Source organism: Ranitomeya imitator, chromosome 9, assembly GCF_032444005.1.
Source record: "Ranitomeya imitator isolate aRanImi1 chromosome 9, aRanImi1.pri, whole genome shotgun sequence".
NCBI lineage: Eukaryota > Metazoa > Chordata > Amphibia > Anura > Dendrobatidae > Ranitomeya > Ranitomeya imitator.
Window position 1 is genome coordinate 74,837,349 of NC_091290.1, and position 16,119 is coordinate 74,853,467.

Consider the following 16,119-nt stretch of genomic DNA (forward strand, 5'->3'; position numbering starts at 1 on the left):
TGGTGCTATAAGAAAAGGTGTGTGAAACTCATCAATGGTCAATGTCTGAGTAGTCGTGGCCGAGTGGTTAAGGCGATGGACGAGAAATCCATTGGGGTTTCCCCGCGCAGGTTCAAATCCTGCCGACTACGAATATGTTCCTGTAGTTTTTTGTCTGATTACCCGAGAAGATAAATTTGCGTGTGTCCTGGTTTATCACACATGAAGGTGATATGCAAACTTTAGACCGGGTATCTAGAACCAGACTGACTTGATTTTTGGATGTATTTTCTATAAGCCGATCTGACGCTGCATCCCACGTGCGTCAAGCCACTAATTAAAAGAAGCGCCATGAGTGCCACCAGGTAAGTGGTGCTTCTCCCTCTTTTGTCTAGCAGTCACAGACCACTGCTGTGGCAGATGTACTGGGACATGCACTTTGATTTGCAACAACCTTGAATTATCTCTTGGAAGAAACTTTTTACCATACAATGAAACATTTTTAGCCACTTCTGGATGAACAGCTTTCTAACAGTATAAGTTTTGCAATTATTTTTTTCTTACCCTGTTTCCAAGTTACAGATCCAGCACTCTATTTACTAGCCACTTTTCATCCACATTTAAAACTGTCCTTGTTGAGATATCATGCAACCCTTGGCACACTTGTGGAATAAAAGTTTAGGAGATATTAATTTACCATTGTGTATTAATTGTAGATTTGCACTACAGCTTTAGAGCCTGTATTCACCTTCATTCATGAGTTCACATGTGCTTTTTAGCACAAAAACTGCAGCCATGTATTTTTTTTTGTGTGGTTCCATGGTGTAATGGTTAGCACTCTGGACTTTGAATCCAGCGATCTGAGTTCAAATCTCAGTGGAACCTGGGCAGCTCTTTGTACATATGTTTCAGTTTTTCCGCTTACACTGAGTTCTCCTGTGCCCAAGTTTTAACATAAAAAGAGAGTTAAAATCAACATGCCAAAAAAAGATTTGAATGTTCCAAACATCCATGGAGTGATCACTTTGAGTTGTATGGCCAAATCCACCTATGAAGCAGGATTACCGAAACTTAAAATTGACTTTAAGATACAACACTCTTACGAATTGTGTCACACAAAGCAACCATACCCTATGATTTATGTCAATGTTCACATAACACTTTTTGCAGGTGTATTAAACTGACAAGGATTTGAAGCTGAAATGGCTTCAGGAACTGTTGGCGTTTTCTTCCTGAATCATCTTTTCTTTTGTTTTTCAGAATTTCCTAAAGCAGTTTGCAAACATTTTTGGTGGTATTTTTATAAAATTATTTTGGGAACCTTTTGAGTCTATTTTTGTGGCGCTTCTTTGTAGCTCACAAAACGCACTAAAAGTCACTCAGGAACCTTGAAGGAGTTTTTCTAACCTTGCCATTAAATTGTATTATAAGTATGGAGCTATTCGAAATGAAAAACACCTGAAGAATGATATGCTTATTTTAGTTAACCGCTTGGCATTTTTGGAAACTTGATGTGGTTAAAAGACACCCAAAAGCCTGATCATATGAACAGCAAGTCTTTTTTACGTGGAAACTAATTTGTTCAGTGTTTTCAGCATTTTCAGAGTAATTTTCAGGATGATTTTGGAGTGGACCCACTGAAAATCCGCCTTATAAAGAGGTAAAAGTCTTAAACTGTACATGATTCCCATTGATGATGACTTTAAATCAGATTTTCATATTTTACTGGTACCTGGAATTTTGTTTCTATTTTCTGAGATGTTTTCCAAAGGGATAATCACTGCTCTTGATCATGGTGCTATAAGAAAAGGTGTGTGAAACTCATCAATGGTCAATGTCTGAGTAGTCGTGGCCGAGTGGTTAAGGCGATGGACTAGAAATCCATTGGGGTTTCCCCGCGCAGGTTCAAATCCTGCCGACTACGAATATGTTCCTGTAGTTTTTTGTCTGATTACCCGAGAAGATAAATTTGCGTGTGTCCTGGTGTATCACACATGAAGGTGATATGCAAACTTTAGACCGGGTTTCTAGAACCAGACTGACTTGATTTTTGGATGTATTTTCTATAAGCCGATCTGACGCTGCATCCCACGTGCGTCAAGCCACTAATTAAAAGAAGCGCCATGAGTGCCACCAGGTAAGTGGTGCTTCTCCCTCTTTTGTCTAGCAGTCACAGACCACTGCTGTGGCAGATGTACTGGGACATGCACTTTGATTTGCAACAACCTTGAATTATCTCTTGGAAGAAACTTTTTACCATACAATGAAACATTTTTAGCCACTTTTGGATGAACAGCTTTCTAACAGTATAAGTTTTGCAATTATTTTTTTCTTACCCTGTTTCCAAGTTACAGATCCAGCACTCTATTTACTAGCCACTTTTCATCCACATTTAAAACTGTCCTTGTTGAGATATCATGCAACCCTTGGCACACTTGTGGAATAAAAGTTTAGGAGATATTAATTTACCATTGTGTATTAATTGTAGATTTGCACTACAGCTTTAGAGCCTGTATTCACCTTCATTCATGAGTTCAAATGTGCTTTTTAGCACAAAAACTGCAGCCATGTATTTTTTTTGTGTGGTTCCATGGTGTAATGGTTAGCACTCTGGACTTTGAATCCAGCGATCTGAGTTCAAATCTCAGTGGAACCTGGGCAGCTCTTTGTACATATGTTTCAGTTTTTCCGCTTACACTGAGTTCTCCTGTGCCCAAGTTTTAACATAAAAAGAGAGTTAAAATCAACATGCCAAAAAAAGATTTGAATGTTCCAAACATCCATGGAGTGATCACTTTGAGTTGTATGGCCAAATCCACCTATGAAGCAGGATTACCGAAACTTAAAATTGACTTTAAGATACAACACTCTTACGAATTGTGTCACACAAAGCAACCATACCCTATGATTTATGTCAATGTTCACATAACACTTTTTGCAGGTGTATTAAACTGACAAGGATTTGAAGCTGAAATGGCTTCAGGAACTGTTGGCGTTTTCTTCCTGAATCATCTTTTCTTTTGTTTTTCAGAATTTCCTAAAGCAGTTTGCAAACATTTTTGGTGGTATTTTTATAAAATTATTTTGGGAACCTTTTGAGTCTATTTTTGTGGCGCTTCTTTGTAGCTCACAAAACGCACTAAAAGTCACTCAGGAACCTTGAAGGAGTTTTTCTAACCTTGCCATTAAATTGTATTATAAGTATGGAGCTATTCGAAATGAAAAACACCTGAAGAATGATATGCTTATTTTAGTTAACCGCTTGGCATTTTTGGAAACTTGATGTGGTTAAAAGACACCCAAAAGCCTGATCATATGAACAGCAAGTCTTTTTTACGTGGAAACTAATTTGTTCAGTGTTTTCAGCATTTTCAGAGTAATTTTCAGGATGATTTTGGGGTGGACCCACTGAAAATCCGCCTTATAAAGAGGTAAAAGTCTTAAACTGTACATGATTCCCATTGATGATGACTTTAAATCAGATTTTCATATTTTACTGGTACCTGGAATTTTGTTTCTATTTTCTGAGATGTTTTCCAAAGGGATAATCACTGCTCTTGATCATGGTGCTATAAGAAAAGGTGTGTGAAACTCATCAATGGTCAATGTCTAAGTAGTCGTGGCCGAGTGGTTAAGGCGATGGATTAGAAATCCATTGGGGTTTCCCCGCGCAGGTTCAAATCCTGCCGACTACGAATATGTTCCTGTATTTTTTTGACTGATTACCCGAGAAGATAAATTTGCATGTGTCCTGGTTTATCACACATGAAGGTGATATGCAAACTTTAGACCGGGTTTCTAGAACCAGACTGACTTGATTTTTGGATGTATTTTCTATAAGCCGATCTGACGCTGCATCCCACGTGTGTCAAGCCACTAATTAAAATTAGCGCCATGAGTGCCACCAGGTAAGTGGTGCATCTCCCTCTTTTGTCCAGCAGTCACAGACCACTGCTGTGGCAGATGTACTGGGACATGCACTTTGATTTGCAACAACCTTGAATTATCTCTTGGAAGAAACTTTTTACCACACAATGAAAATTTTTTAGCCACTTCTGGATGAACAGCTTTCTAACAGTATACGTTTTGCAATTATTTTTTTTCTTACCCTGTTTCCAAGTAACAGATCCAGCACTCTATTTACTAGCCACTTTTCATCCACATTTAAAACTGTCCTTGTTGAGATATCATGGAACCCTTGGCACACTTGTGGGATAAAAGTTTAGGAGATATTAATTTACCATTGTGTATTAATTGTAGATTTGCACTACAGCTTTAGAGCCTGTATTCACCTTCATTCATGAGTTCAAATGTGCTTTTTAGCACAAAAACTGCAGCCAGGTGTTTTTTCATGTGGTCCCATGGTGTAATGGTTAGCACTCTGGACTTTGAATCCAGCGATTTGAGTTCAAATCTCAGTGGAACCTGGGCAGCTCTTTGTACATATGTTTCAGTTTTTCCGCTTACACCGAGTTCTCCTGTGCCCAAGTTTTAACATAAAAAGAGAGTTAAAATCAACATGCCAAAAAAAGATTTGAATGTTCCAACCATCCATGGAGTGATCACTTTGAGTTCTATGGCCAAATCCACCTATGAAGCAGGATTACCGAAACTTAAAATTGACTTTAAGATACAACACTCTTACTAATTGTGTCACACAAAGCAACTATACCCTATGATTTATGTCAATGTTTACATAACACTTTTTGCAGGTGTATTAAACTGACAAGGATTTTAAGCTGAAATGGCTTCAGGAATTGTTGGCGTTTTCTTCCTGAATCATCTTTTCTTTTGTTTTTCAGAATTTCCTAAAGCAGTTTGCAAAAATTTTTGGTGGTATTTTTATAAAATTATTTTGGGAACCTTTTGAGTCTATTTTTGTGGCGCTTCTTTGTAGCTCACAAAACGCACTAAAAGTCACTCAGGAACCTTGAAGGAGTTTTTCTAACCTTCCCATTAAATTGTATTATAAGTATGGAGCTATTCGAAATGAAAAACACCTGAAGAATGATATGCTTATTTTAGTTAACCGCTTGGCATTTTTGGAAACTTGATGTGGTTAAAAGACACCCAAAAGCCTGATCATATGAACAGCAAGTCTTTTTTACGTGGAAACTAATTTGTTCAGTGTTTTCAGCATTTTCAGAGTAATTTTCAGGATGATTTTGGAGTGGACCCACTGAAAATCCGCCTTATAAAGAGGTAAAAGTCTTAAACTGTACATGATTCCCATTGATGATGACTTTAAATCAGATTTTCATATTTTACTGGTACCTGGAATTTTGTTTCTATTTTCTGAGATGTTTTCCAAAGGGATAATCACTGCTCTTGATCATGGTGCTATAAGAAAAGGTGTGTGAAACTCATCAATGGCCAATGTCTGAGTAGTCGTGGCCGAGTGGTTAAGGCGATGGACTAGAAATCCATTGGGGTTTCCCCACGCAGGTTCAAATCCTGCCGACTACGAATATGTTCCTATAGTTTTTTGTCTGATTACCTGAGAAGATAAATTTGCGTGTGTCCTGGTTTATCACACATGAAGGTGATATGCAAACTTTAGACCGGGTTTCTAGAACCAGACTGACTTGATTTTTGGATGTATTTTCTATAAGCCGATCTGACGCTGCATCCCACGTGCGTCAAGCCACTAATTATAAGAAGCGCCATGAGTGCCACCAGGTAAGTGGTGCTTCTCCCTCTTTTGTCTAGCAGTCACAGACCACTGCTGTGGCAGATGTACTGGGACATGCACTTTGATTTGCAACAACCTTGAATTATCTCTTGGAAGAAACTTTTTACCATACAATGAAACATTTTTAGCCACTTCTGGATGAACAGCTTTCTAACAGTATAAGTTTTGCAATTATTTTTTTCTTACCCTGTTTCCAAGTTACAGATCCAGCACTCTATTTACTAGCCACTTTTCATCCACATTTAAAACTGTCCTTATTGAGATATCATACAACCCTTGGCACACTTGTGGAATAAAAGTTTAGGAGATATTAATTTACCATTGTGTATTAATTGTAGATTTGCACTACAGCTTTAGAGCCTGTATTCACCTTCATTCATGAGTTCAAATGTGCTTTTTAGCACAAAAACTGCAGCCATGTATTTTTTGTGTGTGGTTCCATGGTGTAATGGTTAGCACTCTGGACTTTGAATCCAGCGATCTGAGTTCAAATCTCATTGGAACCTGGGCAGCTCTTTGTACATATGTTTCAGTTTTTCCGCTTACACTGAGTTCTCCTGTGCCCAAGTTTTAACATAAAAAGAGAGTTAAAATCAACATGCCAAAAAAAGATTTGAATGTTCCAAACATCCATGGAGTGATCACTTTGAGTTGTATGGCCAAATCCACCTATGAACCAGGATTATCGAAACTTAAAATTGACTTTAAGATACAACACTCTTACGAATTGTGTCACACAAAGCAACCATACCCTATGATTTATGTCAATGTTCACATAACACTTTTTGCAGGTGTATTAAACTGACAAGGATTTGAAGCTGAAATGGCTTCAGGAACTGTTGGCGTTTTCTTCCTGAATCATCTTTTCTTTTGTTTTTCAGAATTTCCTAAAGCAGTTTGCAAACATTTTTGGTGGTATTTTTATAAAATTATTTTGGGAACCTTTTGAGTCTATTTTTGTGGCGCATCTTTGTAGCTCACAAAACGCACTAAAAGTCACTCAGGAACCTTGAAGGAGTTTTTCTAACCTTCCCATTAAATTGTATTATAAGTATGGAGCTATTCGAAATGAAAAACACCTGAAGAATGATATGCTTATTTTAGTTAACCGCTTGGCATTTTTGGAAACTTGATGTGGTTAAAAGACACCCAAAAGCCTGATCATATGAACAGCAAGTCTTTTTTACGTGGAAACTAATTTGTTCAGTGTTTTCAGCATTTTCAGAGTAATTTTCTGGATGATTTTGGAGTGGACCCACTGAAAATCCGCCTTCTAAAGAGGTAAAAGTCTTAAACTGTACATGATTCCCATTGATGATGACTTTAAATCAGATTTTCATATTTTACTGGTACCTGGAATTTTGTTTCTATTTTCTGAGATGTTTTCCAAAGGGATAATCACTGCTCTTGATCATGGTGCTATAAGAAAAGGTGTGTGAAACTCATCAATGGCAAATGTCTGAGTAGTCGTGGCCGAGTGGTTAAGGCGATGCACTAAAAATCAATTGGGGTTTCCCCACGCAGGTTCAAATCCTGCCGACTACGAATATGTTCCTGTAGTTTTTTGTCTGATTACCCGAGAAGATAAATTTGCGTGTTTCCTGGTTTATCACACATGAAGGTGATATGCAAACTTTAGACCGGGTTTCTAGAACCAGACTGACTTGATTTTTGGATGTATTTTCTATAAGCTGATCTGACGCTGCATCCCACGTGCGTCAAGCCACTAATTAAAAGAAGCGCCATGAGTGCCACCAGGTAAGTGGTGCTTCTCCCTCTTTTGTCTAGCAGTCACAGACCACTGATGTGGCAGATGTACTGGGACATGCACTTTGATTTGCAACAACCTTGAATTATCTCTTGGAAGAAACTTTTTACCACACAATGAAACATTTTTAGCCACTTCTGGATGAATAGCTTTCTAACAGTATACATTTTGCAATCAATTTTTTCTTACCCTGTTTCCAAGTAACAGATCCAGCACTCTATTTACTAGCCACTTTTCATCCACATTTAAAACTGTCCTTGTTGAGATATCATGCAACCCTTGGCACACTTGTGGAATAAAAGTTAAGGAGATATTAATTTACCATTGTGTATTAATTGTAGATTTGCACTACAGCTTTAGAGCCTGTATTCACGAATTCAAATGTGCTTTTTAGCACAAAAACTGCAGCCATGTATTTTTTTTGTGTGGTTCCATGGTGTAATGGTTAGCACTCTGGACTTTGAATCCAGCGATCTGAGTTCAAATCTCAGTGGAACCTGGGCAGCTCTTTGTACTTATGTTTCAGTTTTTCCGCTTACACTGAGTTCTCCTGTGCCCAAGTTTTAACATAAAAAGAGAGTTAAAATCAACATGCCAAAAAAAGATTTGAATGTTCCAAACATCCATGGAGTGATCACTTTGAGTTGTATGGCCAAATCCACCTATGAAGCAGGATTACCGAAACTTAAAATTGACTTTAAGATACAGCACTCTTACGAATTGTGTCACACAAAGCAACCATACCCTATGGTTTATGTCAATGTTCACATAACACTTTTTCCAGGTGTATTAAACTGACAAGGATTTTAAGCTGAAATGGCTTCTGGAATTGTTGGCGTTTTCTTCCTGAATCATCTTTTCTTTTGTTTTTCAGAATTTCCTAAAGCAGTTTGCAAACATTTTTGGTGGTATTTTTATAAAATTATTTTGGGAACCTTTTGAGTCTATTTTTGTGGCGCTTCTTTGTAGCTCACAAAACGCACTAAAAGTCACTCAGGAACCTTGAAGGAGTTTTTCTAACCTTGCCATTAAATTGTATTATAAGTATGGAGCTATTCGAAATGAAAAACACCTGAAGAATGATATGCTTATTTTAGTTAACCGCTTGGCATTTTTGGAAACTTGATGTGGTTAAAAGACACCCAAAAGCCTGATCATATGAACAGCAAGTCTTTTTTACGTGGAAACTAATTTGTTCAGTGTTTTCAGCATTTTCAGAGTAATTTTCAGGATGATTTTGGAGTGGACCCACTGAAAATCCGCCTTATAAAGAGGTAAAAGTCTTAAACTGTACATGATTCCCATTGATGATGACTTTAAATCAGATTTTTATATTTTACTGGTACCTGGAATTTTGTTTCTATTTTCTGAGATGTTTTCCAATATGATAATCACTGCTCTTGATCATGGTGCTATAAGAAAAGGTGTGTGAAACTCATCAATGGTCAATGTCTGAGTAGTCGTGGCCGAGTGGTTAAGGCGATGGACTAGAAATCCATTGGGGTTTCACCGCGCAGGTTCAAATCATGCCGACTACGAATATGTTCCTGTAGTTTTTTGTCTGATTACCCGAGAAGATAAATTTGCGTGTGTCCTGGTTTATCACACATGAAGGTGATATGCAAACTTTAGACCGGGTATCTAGAACCAGACTGACTTGATTTTTGGATGTATTTTCTATAAGCCGATCTGACGCTGCATCCCACGTGCGTCAAGCCACTAATTAAAAGAAGCGCCATGAGTGCCACCAGGTAAGTGGTGCTTCTCCCTCTTTTGTCTAGCAGTCACAGACCACTGCTGTGGCAGATGTACTGGGACATGCACTTTGATTTGCAACAACCTTGAATTATCTCTTGGAAGAAACTTTTTACCATACAATGAAACATTTTTAGCCACTTCTGGATGAACAGCTTTCTAACAGTATAAGTTTTGCAATTATTTTTTTCTTACCCTGTTTCCAAGTAACAGATCCAGCACTCTATTTACTAGCCACTTTTCATCCACATTTAAAACTGTCCTTGTTGAGATATCATGCAACCCTTGGCACACTTGTGGAATAAAAGTTTAGGAGATATTAATTTACCATTGTGTATTAATTGTAGATTTGCACTACAGCTTTAGAGCCTGTATTCACCTTCATTCATGAGTTCACATGTGCTTTTTAGCACAAAAACTGCAGCCATGTATTTTTTTTTGTGTGGTTCCATGGTGTAATGGTTAGCACTCTGGACTTTGAATCCAGCGATCTGAGTTCAAATCTCAGTGGAACCTGGGCAGCTCTTTGTACATATGTTTCAGTTTTTCCGCTTACACTGAGTTCTCCTGTGCCCAAGTTTTAACATAAAAAGAGAGTTAAAATCAACATGCCAAAAAAAGATTTGAATGTTCCAAACATCCATGGAGTGATCACTTTGAGTTGTATGGCCAAATCCACCTATGAAGCAGGATTACCGAAACTTAAAATTCACTTTAAGATACAACACTCTTACGAATTGTGTCACACAAAGCAACCATACCCTATGATTTATGTCAATGTTCACATAACACTTTTTGCAGGTGTATTAAACTGACAAGGATTTGAAGCTGAAATGGCTTCAGGAACTGTTGGCGTTTTCTTCCTGAATCATCTTTTCTTTTGTATTTCAGAATTTCCTAAAGCAGTTTGCAAACATTTTTGGTGGTATTTTTATAAAATTATTTTGGGAACCTTTTGAGTCTATTTTTGTGGCGCTTCTTTGTAGCTCACAAAACGCACTAAAAGTCACTCAGGAACCTTGAAGGAGTTTTTCTAACCTTGCCATTAAATTGTATTATAAGTATGGAGCTATTCGAAATGAAAAACACCTGAAGAATGATATGCTTATTTTAGTTAACCGCTTGGCATTTTTGGAAACTTGATGTGGTTAAAAGACACCCAAAAGCCTGATCATATGAACAGCAAGTCTTTTTTACGTGGAAACTAATTTGTTCAGTGTTTTCAGCATTTTCAGAGTAATTTTCAGGATGATTTTGGAGTGGACCCACTGAAAATCCGCCTTATAAAGAGGTAAAAGTCTTAAACTGTACATGATTCCCATTGATGATGACTTTAAATCAGATTTTCATATTTTACTGGTACCTGGAATTTTGTTTCTATTTTCTGAGATGTTTTCCAAAGGGATAATCACTGCTCTTGATCATGGTGCTATAAGAAAAGGTGTGTGAAACTCATCAATGGTCAATGTCTGAGTAGTCGTGGCCGAGTGGTTAAGGCGATGGACTAGAAATCCATTGGGGTTTCCCCGCGCAGGTTTAAATCCTGCCGACTACGAATATGTTCCTGTAGTTTTTTGTCTGATTACCCGAGAAGATAAATTTGCGTGTGTCCTGGTTTATCACACATGAAGGTGATATGCAAACTTTAGACCGGGTTTCTAGAACCAGACTGACTTGATTTTTGGATGTATTTTCTATAAGCCGATCTGACGCTGCATCCCACGTGCGTCAAGCCACTAATTAAAAGAAGCGCCATGAGTGCCACCAGGTAAGTGGTGCTTCTCCCTCTTTTGTCTAGCAGTCACAGACCACTGCTGTGGCAGATGTACTGGGACATGCACTTTGATTTGCAACAACCTTGAATTATCTCTTGGAAGAAACTTTTTACCATACAATGAAACATTTTTAGCCACTTTTGGATGAACAGCTTTCTAACAGTATAAGTTTTGCAATTATTTTTTTCTTACCCTGTTTCCAAGTTACAGATCCAGCACTCTATTTACTAGCCACTTTTCATCCACATTTAAAACTGTCCTTGTTGAGATATCATGCAACCCTTGGCACACTTGTGGAATAAAAGTTTAGGAGATATTAATTTACCATTGTGTATTAATTGTAGATTTGCACTACAGCTTTAGAGCCTGTATTCACCTTCATTCATGAGTTCAAATGTGCTTTTTAGCACAAAAACTGCAGCCATGTATTTTTTTTGTGTGGTTCCATGGTGTAATGGTTAGCACTCTGGACTTTGAATCCAGCGATCTGAGTTCAAATCTCAGTGGAACCTGGGCAGCTCTTTGTACATATGTTTCAGTTTTTCCGCTTACACTGAGTTCTCCTGTGCCCAAGTTTTAACATAAAAAGAGAGTTAAAATCAACATGCCAAAAAAAGATTTGAATGTTCCAAACATCCATGGAGTGATCACTTTGAGTTGTATGGCCAAATCCACCTATGAAGCAGGATTACCGAAACTTAAAATTGACTTTAAGATACAACACTCTTACGAATTGTGTCACACAAAGCAACCATACCCTATGATTTATGTCAATGTTCACATAACACTTTTTGCAGGTGTATTAAACTGACAAGGATTTGAAGCTGAAATGGCTTCAGGAACTGTTGGCGTTTTCTTCCTGAATCATCTTTTCTTTTGTTTTTCAGAATTTCCTAAAGCAGTTTGCAAACATTTTTGGTGGTATTTTTATAAAATTATTTTGGGAACCTTTTGAGTCTATTTTTGTGGCGCTTCTTTGTAGCTCACAAAACGCACTAAAAGTCACTCAGGAACCTTGAAGGAGTTTTTCTAACCTTGCCATTAAATTGTATTATAAGTATGGAGCTATTCGAAATGAAAAACACCTGAAGAATGATATGCTTATTTTAGTTAACCGCTTGGCATTTTTGGAAACTTGATGTGGTTAAAAGACACCCAAAAGCCTGATCATATGAACAGCAAGTCTTTTTTACGTGGAAACTAATTTGTTCAGTGTTTTCAGCATTTTCAGAGTAATTTTCAGGATGATTTTGGGGTGGACCCACTGAAAATCCACCTTATAAAGAGGTAAAAGTCTTAAACTGTACATGATTCCCATTGATGATGACTTTAAATCAGATTTTCATATTTTACTGGTACCTGGAATTTTGTTTCTATTTTCTGAGATGTTTTCCAAAGGGATAATCACTGCTCTTGATCATGGTGCTATAAGAAAAGGTGTGTGAAACTCATCAATGGTCAATGTCTAAGTAGTTGTGGCCGAGTGGTTAAGGCGATGGATTAGAAATCCATTGGGGTTTCCCCGCGCAGGTTCAAATCCTGCCGACTACGAATATGTTCCTGTATTTTTTGACTGATTACCCGAGAAGATAAATTTGCGTGTGTCCTGGTTTATCACACATGAAGGTGATATGCAAACTTTAGACCGGGTTTCTAGAACCAGACTGACTTGATTTTTGGATGTATTTTCTATAAGCCGATCTGACGCTGCATCCCACGTGTGTCAAGCCACTAATTAAAATTAGCGCCATGAGTGCCACCAGGTAAGTGGTGCATCTCCCTCTTTTGTCCAGCAGTCACAGACCACTGCTGTGGCAGATGTACTGGGACATGCACTTTGATTTGCAACAACCTTGAATTATCTCTTGGAAGAAACTTTTTACCACACAATGAAAATTTTTTAGCCACTTCTGGATGAACAGCTTTCTAACAGTATACGTTTTGCAATTATTTTTTTTCTTACCCTGTTTCCAAGTAACAGATCCAGCACTCTATTTACTAGCCACTTTTCATCCACATTTAAAACTGTCCTTGTTGAGATATCATGGAACCCTTGGCACACTTGTGGGATAAAAGTTTAGGAGATATTAATTTACCATTGTGTATTAATTGTAGATTTGCACTACAGCTTTAGAGCCTGTATTCACCTTCATTCATGAGTTCAAATGTGCTTTTTAGCACAAAAACTGCAGCCAGGTGTTTTTTCATGTGGTCCCATGGTGTAATGGTTAGCACTCTGGACTTTGAATCCAGCGATCTGAGTTCAAATCTCAGTGGAACCTGGGCAGCTCTTTGTACATATGTTTCAGTTTTTCCGCTTACACCGAGTTCTCCTGTGCCCAAGTTTTAACATAAAAAGAGAGTTAAAATCAACATGCCAAAAAAAGATTTGAATGTTCCAACCATCCATGGAGTGATCACTTTGAGTTCTATGGCCAAATCCACCTATGAAGCAGGATTACCGAAACTTAAAATTGACTTTAAGATACAACACTCTTACTAATTGTGTCACACAAAGCAACTATACCCTATGATTTATGTCAATGTTTACATAACACTTTTTGCAGGTGTATTAAACTGACAAGGATTTTAAGCTGAAATGGCTTCAGGAATTGTTGGCGTTTTCTTCCTGAATCATCTTTTCTTTTGTTTTTCAGAATTTCCTAAAGCAGTTTGCAAAAATTTTTGGTGGTATTTTTATAAAATTATTTTGGGAACCTTTTGAGTCTATTTTTGTGGCGCTTCTTTGTAGCTCACAAAACGCACTAAAAGTCACTCAGGAACCTTGAAGGAGTTTTTCTAACCTTGCCATTAAATTGTATTATAAGTATGGAGCTATTCGAAATGAAAAACACCTGAAGAATGATATGCTTATTTTAGTTAACCGCTTGGCATATTTGGAAACTTGATGTGGTTAAAAGACACCCAAAAGCCTGATCATATGAACAGCAAGTCTTTTTTACGTGGAAACTAATTTGTTCAGTGTTTTCAGCATTTTCAGAGTAATTTTCAGGATGATTTTGGAGTGGACCCACTGAAAATCCGCCTTATAAAGAGGTAAAAGTCTTAAACTGTACATGATTCCCATTGATGATGACTTTAAATCAGATTTTCATATTTTACTGGTACCTGGAATTTTGTTTCTATTTTCTGAGATGTTTTCCAAAGGGATAATCACTGCTCTTGATCATGGTGCTATAAGAAAAGGTGTGTGAAACTCATCAATGGCCAATGTCTGAGTAGTCGTGGCCGAGTGGTTAAGGCGATGGACTAGAAATCCATTGGGGTTTCCCCGCGCAGGTTCAAATCCTGCCGACTACGAATATGTTCCTATAGTTTTTTGTCTGATTACCTGAGAAGATAAATTTGCGTGTGTCCTAGTTTATCACACATGAAGGTGATATGCAAACTTTAGACCGGGTTTCTAGAACCAGACTGACTTGATTTTTGGATGTATTTTCTATAAGCCGATCTGACGCCGCATCCCACGTGCGTCAAGCCACTAATTAAAAGAAGCGCCATGAGTGCCACCAGGTAAGTGGTGCTTCTCCCTCTTTTGTCTAGCAGTCACAGACCACTGCTGTGGCAGATGTACTGGGACATGCACTTTGATTTGCAACAACCTTGAATTATCTCTTGGAAGAAACTTTTTACCACACAATGAAACATTTTTAGCCACTTCTGGATGAACAGCTTTCTAACAGTATAAGTTTTGCAATTATTTTTTTCTTACCCTGTTTCCAAGTAACAGATCCAGCACTCTATTTACTAGCCACTTTTCATCCACATTTAAAACTGTCCTTGTTGAGATATCATGCAACCCTTGGCACACTTGTGGAATAAAAGTTAAGGAGATATTAATTTACCATTGTGTATTAATTGTAGATTTGCACTACAGCTTTAGAGCCTGTATTCACCTTCATTCATGAGTTCAAATGTGCTTTTTAGCACAAAAACTGCAGCCATGTGTTTTTTTTGTGTGGTTCCATGGTGTAATGGTTAGCACTCTGGACTTTGAATCCAGCGATCTGAGTTCAAATCTCAGTGGAACCTGGGCAGCTCTTTGTACATATGTTTCAGTTTTTCCGCTTACACTGAGTTCTCCTGTGCCCAAGTTTTAACATAAAAAGAGAGTTAAAAATCAACATGCCAAAAAAAGATTTGAATGTTCCAAACATCCATGGAGTGATCACTTTGAGTTGTATGGCCAAATCCACCTATGAAGCAGGATTACCGAAACTTAAAATTGACTTTAAGATACAACACTCTTACGAATTGTGTCACACAAAGCAACCATACCCTATGATTTATGTCAATGTTCACATAACACTTTTTGCAGGTGTATTAAACTGACAAGGATTTGAAGCTGAAATGGCTTCAGGAATTGTTGGCGTTTTCTTCCTGAATCATCTTTTCTTTTGTTTTTCAGAATTTCCTAAAGCAGTTTGCAAACATTTTTGGTGGTATTTTTATAAAATTATTTTGGGAACCTTTTGAGTCTATTTTTGTGGCGCTTCTTTGTAGCTCACAAAACGCACTAAAAGTCACTCAGGAACCTTGAAGGAGTTTTTCTAACCTTGCCATTAAATTGTATTATAAGTATGGAGCTATTCGAAATGAAAAACACCTGAAGAATGATATGCTTATTTTAGTTAACCGCTTGGCATTTTTGGAAACTTGATGTGGTTAAAAGACACCCAAAAGCCTGATCATATGAACAGCAAGTCTTTTTTACGTGGAAACTAATTTGTTCAGTGTTTTCAGCATTTTTAGAGTAATTTTCAGGATGATTTTGGAGTGGACCCACTGAAAATCTGCCTTATAAAGAGGTAAAAGTCTTAAACTGTACATGATTCCCATTGATGATGACTTTAAATCAGATTTTTATATTTTACTGGTACCTGGAATTTTGTTTCTATTTTCTGAGATGTTTTCCAAAGGGATAATCACTGCTCTTGATCATGATGCTATAAGAAAAGGTGTGTGAAACTCAACAATGGTCAATGTCTGAGTAGTCGTGGCCGAGTGGTTAAGGCGATGGACTAGAAATCCATTGGGGTTTCCCCGCGCAGGTTCAAGTCCTGCCGACTACGAATATGTTCCTATAATTTTTTGTCTGATTACCTGAGAAGATAAATTTGCGTGTGTCC

At 37.6% G+C, this 16,119-nt stretch overlaps 19 non-coding genes across 19 annotated transcripts; all 19 read left to right on the plus strand.

The window, feature by feature from the left end:
• Window positions 1-49: 49 nt before the first annotated feature.
• On the plus strand, window positions 50-131 carry TRNAS-AGA (transfer RNA serine (anticodon AGA)). The gene has a single exon. It is a non-coding gene; the product is annotated as a tRNA-Ser (tRNA).
• Window positions 132-792: 661 nt separating this feature from the next.
• On the plus strand, window positions 793-864 carry TRNAQ-UUG (transfer RNA glutamine (anticodon UUG)). The gene has a single exon. It is a non-coding gene; the product is annotated as a tRNA-Gln (tRNA).
• A 957-nt stretch (window positions 865-1,821) lies between these two features.
• TRNAS-AGA (transfer RNA serine (anticodon AGA)) lies at window positions 1,822-1,903 on the plus strand. Its single transcript has one exon. It is a non-coding gene; the product is annotated as a tRNA-Ser (tRNA).
• A 660-nt stretch (window positions 1,904-2,563) lies between these two features.
• On the plus strand, window positions 2,564-2,635 carry TRNAQ-UUG (transfer RNA glutamine (anticodon UUG)). The gene has a single exon. It is a non-coding gene; the product is annotated as a tRNA-Gln (tRNA).
• A 957-nt stretch (window positions 2,636-3,592) lies between these two features.
• Window positions 3,593-3,674, plus strand: TRNAS-AGA (transfer RNA serine (anticodon AGA)). The gene has a single exon. It is a non-coding gene; the product is annotated as a tRNA-Ser (tRNA).
• A 660-nt stretch (window positions 3,675-4,334) lies between these two features.
• On the plus strand, window positions 4,335-4,406 carry TRNAQ-UUG (transfer RNA glutamine (anticodon UUG)). The gene has a single exon. It is a non-coding gene; the product is annotated as a tRNA-Gln (tRNA).
• Window positions 4,407-5,363: 957 nt separating this feature from the next.
• TRNAS-AGA (transfer RNA serine (anticodon AGA)) lies at window positions 5,364-5,445 on the plus strand. The gene has a single exon. It is a non-coding gene; the product is annotated as a tRNA-Ser (tRNA).
• A 660-nt stretch (window positions 5,446-6,105) lies between these two features.
• TRNAQ-UUG (transfer RNA glutamine (anticodon UUG)) lies at window positions 6,106-6,177 on the plus strand. Its single transcript has one exon. It is a non-coding gene; the product is annotated as a tRNA-Gln (tRNA).
• A 957-nt stretch (window positions 6,178-7,134) lies between these two features.
• On the plus strand, window positions 7,135-7,216 carry TRNAF-AAA (transfer RNA phenylalanine (anticodon AAA)). The gene has a single exon. It is a non-coding gene; the product is annotated as a tRNA-Phe (tRNA).
• Window positions 7,217-7,866: 650 nt separating this feature from the next.
• Window positions 7,867-7,938, plus strand: TRNAQ-UUG (transfer RNA glutamine (anticodon UUG)). The gene has a single exon. It is a non-coding gene; the product is annotated as a tRNA-Gln (tRNA).
• Window positions 7,939-8,895: 957 nt separating this feature from the next.
• On the plus strand, window positions 8,896-8,977 carry TRNAS-AGA (transfer RNA serine (anticodon AGA)). Its single transcript has one exon. It is a non-coding gene; the product is annotated as a tRNA-Ser (tRNA).
• A 661-nt stretch (window positions 8,978-9,638) lies between these two features.
• On the plus strand, window positions 9,639-9,710 carry TRNAQ-UUG (transfer RNA glutamine (anticodon UUG)). Its single transcript has one exon. It is a non-coding gene; the product is annotated as a tRNA-Gln (tRNA).
• A 957-nt stretch (window positions 9,711-10,667) lies between these two features.
• On the plus strand, window positions 10,668-10,749 carry TRNAS-AGA (transfer RNA serine (anticodon AGA)). The gene has a single exon. It is a non-coding gene; the product is annotated as a tRNA-Ser (tRNA).
• A 660-nt stretch (window positions 10,750-11,409) lies between these two features.
• On the plus strand, window positions 11,410-11,481 carry TRNAQ-UUG (transfer RNA glutamine (anticodon UUG)). Its single transcript has one exon. It is a non-coding gene; the product is annotated as a tRNA-Gln (tRNA).
• A 957-nt stretch (window positions 11,482-12,438) lies between these two features.
• TRNAS-AGA (transfer RNA serine (anticodon AGA)) lies at window positions 12,439-12,520 on the plus strand. Its single transcript has one exon. It is a non-coding gene; the product is annotated as a tRNA-Ser (tRNA).
• A 659-nt stretch (window positions 12,521-13,179) lies between these two features.
• Window positions 13,180-13,251, plus strand: TRNAQ-UUG (transfer RNA glutamine (anticodon UUG)). The gene has a single exon. It is a non-coding gene; the product is annotated as a tRNA-Gln (tRNA).
• A 957-nt stretch (window positions 13,252-14,208) lies between these two features.
• Window positions 14,209-14,290, plus strand: TRNAS-AGA (transfer RNA serine (anticodon AGA)). The gene has a single exon. It is a non-coding gene; the product is annotated as a tRNA-Ser (tRNA).
• Window positions 14,291-14,950: 660 nt separating this feature from the next.
• On the plus strand, window positions 14,951-15,022 carry TRNAQ-UUG (transfer RNA glutamine (anticodon UUG)). Its single transcript has one exon. It is a non-coding gene; the product is annotated as a tRNA-Gln (tRNA).
• Window positions 15,023-15,980: 958 nt separating this feature from the next.
• On the plus strand, window positions 15,981-16,062 carry TRNAS-AGA (transfer RNA serine (anticodon AGA)). Its single transcript has one exon. It is a non-coding gene; the product is annotated as a tRNA-Ser (tRNA).
• The last annotated feature ends 57 nt before the right edge of the window (window positions 16,063-16,119 follow it).